The 9242-nt window shown below is 34.8% G+C and overlaps 2 pseudogenes; both read right to left on the reverse strand.

The window, feature by feature from the left end:
- Positions 1 to 1111, reverse strand: part of LOC112502548 — a 9708-nt pseudogene extending 8597 nt beyond the window's left edge.
- Positions 1112 to 5623: 4512 nt separating this feature from the next.
- Positions 5624 to 9242, reverse strand: part of LOC112502549 — a 5035-nt pseudogene continuing 1416 nt past the window's right edge.

Here is a 9242-nt window from a genome sequence, read left to right on the forward strand (position 1 = left end):
GTGTAATATATATATATATATATAATACAAATCGCGGTTAGCATCCACAATATATATATATATATATATATATATATATATAAACAACACATATACATGTATACATACGACAATAACACATAATAATATCTACATATAACACATAAAAATCAAAAAAATCAAGAAAATAGGAAAATCCCTCACTGATCCCTCACTGATCAGCGAAGGATCAGCGAGGGAATTGTCAAAAATTAAATTCCCTCGCTGATCCCTCGCTGATCTGTGAGGGATCAGCGAGGGAATTGTCAAAAATATTTCCCTCGCTGATCCCTCGCAGATCAGCGAGGGATCAGCGAGGGAAATGACAAATTTCACATTCCCTCGCAAATCCCTCGCTGATCTGCGAGGGATCAGCGAGAGATTTTTTTATTTTTCTTATTTTCTCATTTTTATGTGTTATATGTACATATTTTTATGTGTTGATGTCGTATTTTCTTATTTTCTTGATTTTCATGTGTTATATGTACACATTTATATATTTAGGTATTCGTATATTCATTCTCTGTATTATTGGGCCTTGACCCATTTAACTGAGCGTTAATCCATTTACCGGGCTATTTTGAGTGGGATTTATTCGGTTTATTGGGCTTTAATGAGATTTATTCGGTTTAATGTAATAATTAATTAAATTTTTAGTTTTTTAATTAAAAAAGTAATTAAATATATTAAATAATAAAAAAAATACATTTTTAGCGACGGAATTTCCCTCGGAAATCCGTCGCTGATATCAACTTATGAATAAAACCCATCATCTAGGTCAAGCCCCCATTATCAGATTCTACACATTTTGAACACATCGGTTCCTTCCCGTCGCTACCACCACYGTTTTAACACATAGATCGATCGGTTCCTTCCYGTCTTGCCGCGATTTGCCGAYCACCACCGTCTTCCCATTGCCGACCACCACCGTCTTCCCGTTGCTAACCACCGTCGCCGACCACCACCGTCGCCGAGCAACAGCAAGTCGCCAGACCTGTTGCCAACCACCACCGCCTTCCCGTCGCCGACCACCACCATCTTCGAGCAACAGCAAGTCGCCGGACCCGTTACCAACCACGACCGTCGTCTCCATTTCCGACCACCACCGTCTCCATTTCCGCCGTCTCGGTTTACTTAGGTACCCTTACTTTTTATGTAAAGACGTAGAAAATCGAACAATATTTGGGTTACATTTAGAGTGTATGCAGATCCAAAAACATCCAAAGTTTGGGGATGATAGTAAAAAATAAGTCATGAGTCCATATACAAAACAAGTGCAGATGCCGTTTTGGTTTTAATGAATACAAAAGTCATGATAGTAAAAAAGAAGTCTCGGTTTTGGTTTTAATGAATACAAAATTATGTTGTAATTYTGGGAGGAATTGCATTCGMATGTTTAGTTGGTGTTGTAATTTGTACAAAACAAGTGCAGATGCCGTTTGTGAATATATTTGTACAGAACCAAGTATTGGAATTTTAGAAGCTTATGTTGTAATTGCAGAATATTTGTGTAAACCGTGCAAACCGCTCTCATCCGTCGAATGAAGTTTGCACGGTTTGTACAAATTGAGTGGTTTGCATTTGATCGCTCCCCTGCGTATATATGAACTGGGAGTTCCATGCTCATATCTTCTTGATATGATGGGAAATATTAGTAACAAAATTGCTCCCTAGAGGTTTTACTAGACAATTTCTGCATGCAATTAGGCACATTGGTTTGAAGTTGTTATATAGTTATTGAAGTTTTGTTGCGACATGTTCATTTCTTTCAGGTGGTTGAAGGAGAAGAAGTTAAATATTTACGTGGAACCACGAGTAAGAACAGAACTTGTATCAGAGTCCCCATACTACAACTTTTTGCAAACCTGGAAAGATGGTGACCCATGCAACCCATTCTGATTTCCAGAAGTAGAATTAGACCGTCCATTCTTCAGTTAGTACAACTTAGAATTACCCTTTCAATTTCTTATTTCAAGTATGTTAATATGTTACTTTCAAATGCGGTTACTACACATAACTTTTTATAGTTGCACAACAACAATAGTTTTTCTCCCATATGAGTTGCAGTTCTTGTTGAGATGCTATGCGATTCATACTGAACCAAAATGAAGTAACATTATATTGTGATATTAAAGAATTCAATGAAGTTATATGTAGAGCGAGCATTTATCTTATGTCTATTGCCGTTAATTTCAAGGATAAGCTAGAAAATTCTCTTGTTGATCATTCTCGTCTTGTTATTCACAGAGGATGGCATTTTGCTTCTGCATGAGAAAGTTGATCTTGTTGTAACTCTTGGTGGGGATGGAACCGTGCTTTGGGTATGTGCTTCCATTTCCATTTCTTCTTGAACCAAATGATCTAAGAACTCTTTCTGTGATGTTTTAATCAATTTCATAGTGCAGTTCATACTCTGTGGCTTGTGCAGGCTAGCAAGAGATATAAAAAACAACTTAAAAAAGGAATACGAAATGTGGAAATTCTGGTTGGGGACAGTTACTGTTGTTTAAGAGAACGTTATCCTTGGAAACCCCTCAATAAAAGGATGGTGATGAAGCAAATCTTGAATACGTATTGATTCATGAAATTGATACAGGAATTCTCAAGTTGATTCAAGTATCAAAAACTATGCACTTAGCGAGTTAGCAGAGCTTCTTTTTTTGAAAATTCAAATTTAAGAGGACGTTAGTGCCATTTCAGTTGTCGAATGCTCAACCCATAGTGTGTGGACAGYACAATTTAGCACCCGCGAAGTAGAAATTGTAGGGAAACTGCATATATTCTTATAGTCGAACCGTTTTATAGTTCGGATTCAAGTTTTTCCTCATAATGATCAGATATGTTTTTGTTGTACTGTAATTTGGTTAGCTTGATTCCAGAGTTTATGCTAATGGGCCCGTTATTAGCATGATGACTGGCAAACTCTTAGTCTGTTACAGAATGACACCTTGAATGAGAGAGGTTCTTTAATATTTGGAAATTTATTGTGACATCTTGCTTGCAGCTGGAGGTTCAATGGTACATCCACAKGYATGTCTTGCATGCCTATATATAATGTGTTTCAAGGCCTTGTGAGTCTTACAATAATAACTGAAACCAACAGAACTAAGCAAAGTGTTGTGATGCTAGTTGAGATTGATAGGGTGACCAATTATGAAAACAACTTTTCTACCCCTTTGGGTACATCCTATTCCTCCCGTGCCCTACTTTTGAGTGGGATATACTAGAATCATTTGGTGTGGTCTTTAAAGTCAGGTTCCTGTCTATTACTCTTATCGATGCCAATTTTATACTGTTTGCCACTATCTGTTTTGGTATTTCATTATGCGACTTAGATGTAGCAGTAGCGGGTCATCATACGAGTCAAGAGCGGAGGTACGTTGGTTATATTGTTATAAACTTTCTCATTGCTAAAATTGGGAACAAATTACTGATTTTGTCGAACATTTAATATTTACAGGTAGCGGAGTTGAGGGAGAAGTTGGCAAAGGTAGAGAAGGAGGCACAGTTACGGGAGGAACGTCATCTGGCCGAAATGGAGGACGAACGGAGGAAGAGGGCAGATTTGGAGGCCGAACAAGCCAGACAAGCTGCTGCATTAGCCCAACAGGCCGCATTATCGGAGCATTTTGCTACGTTTATGCGACAGTCAGGATACGTTTTCCCAACTCCCCCACATCCCGATAGTTAGATTATATGTATTCGAATATTAAGTTGTATGAATTGAATATTTAAATGTTATGAATCCATATTTTAAATCGTATGAATTGGTTATTAAAATTTGTTTACAGTTTTTGTTTGTTAAATATTTTCAGGTTATTTTTATAAATAAATACAGGAATTATCCAATTTCAAAAAATTTATTTTTTAAATTTATACAAATTAGCGACGGATTAGCGAGGGAAAATCCGTCGATGAAAGTCCTAAAAAATTCCGTCGTAGATCCGTCGCTGAAGGTTCCGTCGTAGATCCGTCGCTGAAGGTTCTGTCGCAGATCCGTCGCTGAAGGTTCCCTCGCAGATCCGTCGCTGAAGGTTCCCTCGCAGATCCGTCGCTGATCCGTCACTGATCCGTCGCTGAAACTATTCGTCGCTGATCCGTCGCTGAAAGTGTCCCTCGCAAATCCGTCGCTGATATCCGTCGCTGATCCGTCGCTGATAGCATTACCTACGACTATTTGACCGACGGAGTATCAGCGACTGATCAGCGACGGATTGCCCTTTCAGCGAGGGATTTGCGAGGGATTTTTCCCTCGCTGATACTCTGCATTTTTGTAGTGAAATGAGAACAATAGATATACTGTCAACGTTAGAACAAGGGTTTTCATGGCTGTGTTTTGTGGCTTCCATGTGGAGGAGCATATATGGGGTTTTCAATCTAAATTTGTGCAGCCCTTGCTGATATGATATATTTAATCAATAACTATTTGTATCTTTTCAGTTTTCCACAAGAACAAACATTAAATAGTATATGATGCTATCAAAATCTGCCATTCACACTCGAGATTTTAGACGTCCAATTAAGAAATAGAAAAAAATTGGGTTACAATTAAGAAATATAAAAAAATTGGGTTACAATTAAGAAATAGAATTTTTTTGTCAAAACAACCCAAATGACCTTCGTTCAAGAGTAACCACCAATGGCCAAGTTAGACGTCATTGAGAGTTAAATTGTATGTATATGATTAGATGAAGAGAGCAAACCCGTCATATGGTGGTAACATAGAGGGTCTCGCAGATCCACGATTTTTTAGTACGGTATTATAAAATAATTATCATAATATATAATAAAATAGGAATTAACTATAAAATAACTACACGAATTCGAACTTCATTTTTATTTATTGTGGGTTGATCAAGTATTTAAGCGATTAAAAAATTGATACACTAGTTTTTTTTCTTTTCAAAAAATTATCTCTTAAAACTTTAAAACTTATCGATTTTTGGTGTATTTCGAGTTTTCCACTTGATGATTTTACATGATCGGACCAAGATGCAACATATATAGTAACCTTGAATATAAAAAAATTAACCCTAAGGTTTAAAGAGTTAGCTTCAAATATAAACAAATTAGCTTAGACAGTTAGCCTAAAATGTTAGAGGTTCAAACCTCACAAAAAATGAGAAGGGTGTATAGTTTATCTGGCGTATATAGATATTATGTTATAAAAACTAGAGAGGGTTGTGAACGATATTTCAAGGAATAAGAGGGAAATAAAGGCACAAGGAAAAAGGTAGATTGGGGAGGGGCAGTAGTGCTAGATATGGATGAAGGCGAGAAACCATGATGCTGAAAGAGTCGTTTTAAAGAATTATAGCAACAAAAGGAACATGGATGCCCACTCTGGAATTTCATAAGATGACGTTAAAAAGTTGTCCTCAATCAGTACACATGCACAAAATATTGTCATATTAATTAATCAGATATTAGTTCATGGAGTATATGAAAGGTACAATCATAACAAAGATAGGAATATTATAAATGAAGCACTTTATAATACAAAATGGACTGACATAAATTCAAATATTTAAGTAAATTGTATGATACTTCAAACATGAAAAATAGAAGCGGATGCTGGATAAAACATCCATTCACTACTAAATTGTTAACGAGGACTTTGCACTTTGCTCATCATGCCTCTCATTCTACCGGTGCTAGAACTGCTTTCTCCAAAAGTGTCACTATTAGTGATAAGAGGAACTTCGTAAAGATCATTTGGTTTATTTTCAATCATTAAGCTACTCATTTTACTGTAGTTGTCTTGGCTAACACGAGGATGCTTGCGAAACTTCCTCAATGTCTCAAGCTCTATTGCCACTTTTTTCATGCTGGGCCGGTTCTCACCTAATTGGTTAAGGCATCTACATGTCAGGTCACATGTTGCTTTTAGCTGCTCATCTGTTGCCTCCTTTACCACTTCAAATTCAAGAATTTCAAGCAATCGGTTTTCCTTCATTGTCTTTTCAAAATATGTTGCAAGAGATTGCTCCACTAGGCATCTTTCACTAGCAATGGGTTTTTTTCCTGTTAGGAGTTCTGCAAGAACCACTCCAAAGCTATACACATCACTCTTATCTGTTAGTTGACCTGTACGCAAATATTCCAGATCCAAGTATCCTAACGTCCCTTGAACAAGTGTAGTGACTTGATTATGATCACCTAACGGGATTAACCTTGATGCACCAAAATCTGCAAGTTTTGCAGTGTAACTATCATCCAACAAGATATTACTAGACTTCACATCTCTATGTATAATTGACATTCTTGCATCACTATGAAGATAAGCAAGAGCACCAGCCAATTCATGTGCTATCCTTAGACGACTATTCCAAGACAATCTCGGTACACCACTTTTTCTATTATGGATGTGATGGTAAAGAGTGCCGTTAGAGACAAATTCATAAACTAACAGTGGAACATCAGTTTCCAAACAACATCCCAAAAGCTGCACCACATTTTGGTGATTGATTTGTGTAAGAATTACCATTTCATTTATGAATTGCTCCCTTTGTCCTTGATCCAATCTTTGGGACTTCTTGATTGCCACAACACGATTATCTAGTAGATTTCCCTTCTACACGATGCCGTTGCCTCCTCTACCCAAAATCTTGTCTTCTGCATACTTATTAGTCACTTCTTCTAGCTCTCCAACATGGAAAATTTTCATGGCATGGACACTGATCCCACCCGTCATTTTCAATTTCTCTTCCAATAGCACACCCCCATTTTGCTTGAAACATTTCTCTCTTTGCTTAACTAGCTTCTTTTTCTTGGCCGTGAAGTACGACAACAATAATACAATTAGTATTGTGAGCAATCCAGACCCCACACCTATAAAGCAATTATGAGCACATCAACTTCCATTAGTTGACATCTTTGGTTGAAAGGTGTGCCTTAGAAAACATTGGACATAACAATAAATGGGAAAAAAAGATCACAAACCAAGAGAAAATTCAATCTAGTACGATCTAGTTGTATCTCGAGTGCCGGTCGTTGTTGCCTCATGAATTTGGTTATTTAATAGGGAGTCCTAGAGTCTCGAGATGGTGCTAGTTGGGTGACAGAGCTAGATGAATATATATTGCCCAAGATTGTTAAATCTCTTGAGTGGTAACTCTTGACTAGATCTGATACCATATGATAAACCATCAAATTGTTTTTCACATAAGTTTTTGAGGAAAGAATAGAGGTTTTATAATGTATATTGAAAATTAATGGTTTGAATCTACTTAGATGTCGAGTCTAATTTATATGAAATTTAGAGATACGTAGTTTTGGGCGAGTCAATAGGAGGATAAATTCCTAAACCGTGTTTCTCCAAATCTCAAAAAAACAAATATTAAAATAATAGTACGTAAAAGGCAAGTTTTACCTTCAACAAAGGTAGTAGCGAAGATATGCAAAGATTGTTTTTTGTTATACGATTGAGTTTGACGTTGAAGTGCGCATTTAGTAAGTACAAATCTTAGCCAACAGTCAATTAATGAAAATAAGGAAGAATTACCTATATACAACACAAGAGGTTGGAACGGTTTACGTCGACAACCATCTCGAATTTTGGCATCACCAGAATACCCTTCTTTACATTTCCATGTGTAATTCCCCACCGTATTAACACAAGTTCCATAACATGGAAACTTCTCTGGATAATGACACTCATTGATGTCTAAATATAAAGGAAATGTCAACATAGCCCTTGGTAACAAAATAACATTAAGTTTTAATTTAATTAATTATGATAAATCATATTTTGGGTGTATATGTATAATTATATATACACACGTAATTAAATGTGCACATAATGTAAACACATTATGAACATTTTTTAGAAATATTATTATAAATTTGTAAACACTGTTATAAATTGTAAAGACATTCTAAATATATTAGATTTGGTATAGTTGTGAACATATTATGAACACCAATAAAGCAAAAAAACTAAATAAAAAACTATCACTTGTGAACACAGTACAAATTTCTTAAAATTGTTTTTATTGTGTTCACAATATGTTCATCTTATGTACATATTTAATTGAGCATTTTATAGGAGAGAGGAGAGGAAAAGATATATATATATATATATATATATATATACACACATATATAGTCGAGTTCGTATGAGAATGATACATATTTAAGATAATAAAAGAATGACCAAATCACATGTGATTTATAACTAACATCATGCACAAAATCACATGTGATTCGCACGCTCTTGTCATGCAACCTTGCCACACAGCTATGGGGTTGTCCTCACACTTTTTTGGCTATTAATGTAAACTCATATGTGATTTTGTACGTAATTTAACCATTCTCTTATTTTCTTAAATATATATCATTTTCATATGAACCCTCTCTCTTTCTCTCTCTCTCTCTCTCTCTATATATATATATATATTTATATTTATATATATATATATGAAATTTAATTTTTTCCTAAAAAATGCATTAGCAACTCATTAGTTATAACATTAACCATCTCATTGATTATCTTAAATTAGTGGCTTATGAGGGATTTCACCGATCTCACAGAATGAATCTTACGTAATAAGTAACTAATCAAATGTGAATAAAAAAAATAGAGAAAAGTGGTTAAAAATAATAGATTGATTGTGATATCACATACGATATTTAATAAAAAAATTTAAAAATATTTATATAGAAAATAGTGAAAAAATATATAAAATGTGAAAAATAATCATGAATTACTTAAAAAATGTTTCTAATTTTTTTTTTCATTCTTTATTTATCCTATTTTTTAAAGATTTAAATTTATTTATCCTAATTTGTCCTGTCACACTTAATTAATTGGTTTAGTTAAAAGATGCTCATTTGAACTGAAAATGAAAGAAAATCTCGTAACAAATTATAATATACGTCCCATCACTCCAATGTGAACATTATAGGGAGACCAAGTCCAACCAAGCATATGTATGTGCATTTTACTTTCCTTTTTTAAGTTTTTATATTTATATTTTAGTTTGTTTTAGTATGCCTCTCTCACACACACACATATAAAATACAATATATATGACTTAATCATTTGAGAACCTATAAAATTATGATGACCTTAAAACTTGTGGACCATATGTTGTCATATGTTTTTTTTCCTGTCTAAGCATAATATTTAATGTATTGATTAACGTATATTTGTTTTGCAGTGTGTTTGTTTCATTTGTACTTGGTTCACTATGTGAAACATTTTTTTTTGTTTTTGCGTTTCA

Source organism: Cynara cardunculus, unplaced genomic scaffold (assembly GCF_001531365.2).
Source record: "Cynara cardunculus var. scolymus isolate 2C unplaced genomic scaffold, CcrdV1 Un_Scaffold_1571, whole genome shotgun sequence".
Classification (NCBI taxonomy): Eukaryota; Viridiplantae; Streptophyta; class Magnoliopsida; order Asterales; family Asteraceae; genus Cynara; species Cynara cardunculus.